The sequence below is a fragment of the Elephantulus edwardii genome, unplaced genomic scaffold, assembly GCF_000299155.1.
Source record: "Elephantulus edwardii isolate Elephantulus edwardi_28Jun2011 unplaced genomic scaffold, EleEdw1.0 scaffold00067, whole genome shotgun sequence".
Taxonomy (NCBI): Eukaryota; Metazoa; Chordata; class Mammalia; order Macroscelidea; family Macroscelididae; genus Elephantulus; species Elephantulus edwardii.
Genome location: NW_006399817.1, coordinates 16,030,762 through 16,031,321, shown reverse-complemented (window position 1 = coordinate 16,031,321; position 560 = coordinate 16,030,762). Strand labels below are relative to the sequence as shown.

Sequence of the window (560 nt, the reverse complement as noted above, 5' to 3'; positions counted from 1 at the left end):
CCACTGGAAACTCAGCTGAGTCAGTTCTGTCTTGACGACAATGAGTCTGCTTCTATATTCTACATAACAACAAAAATAAATTCTTTTTTACGCTTTCTGTTGGATGTAATTATCAAATATTTTCAAGTACTATTCACAGTGACTACTTTTTTAATGAAACATGGAGTCATCCAAAAGGAAAGGCATGTTACAGGAGATAAATAATAATAATGGAGAGCTGTAATTGAGAAAACACGATTGTTAATTTTTTTTTTACTTCTGGCTGGGAGAGAGGTGGTCATCAGGGCAGCTCAGGCCCGCAAATGGCATGGCTCTTCCTCTTGGAAAATAGCATATGCAGAGCAGCCCAAGATGGCCAACTTCGAGGATCGGGTGGCGGATGAGGAGAAGGTACGCATAGCTGCTAAATTCATCACTCATGCACCTCCAGGAGAGTTTAATGAAGTGTTTAATGAAGTCTGACTGCTACTTAATAATGACAATCTCCTCAGGGAAGGGGCAGCCCATGCATTTGCCCAGTATAACATGGACCAGTTCACACCTGTGAAGATAGAAGGATA

General features: G+C 41.1%; 1 pseudogene; it reads right to left on the bottom strand.

Annotated features, from left to right (window-relative positions):
• LOC102863903 overlaps nt 1-420 on the bottom strand; it is an 18,789-nt pseudogene extending 18,369 nt beyond the window's left edge.
• Nucleotides 421-560: the final 140 nt, after the last annotated feature.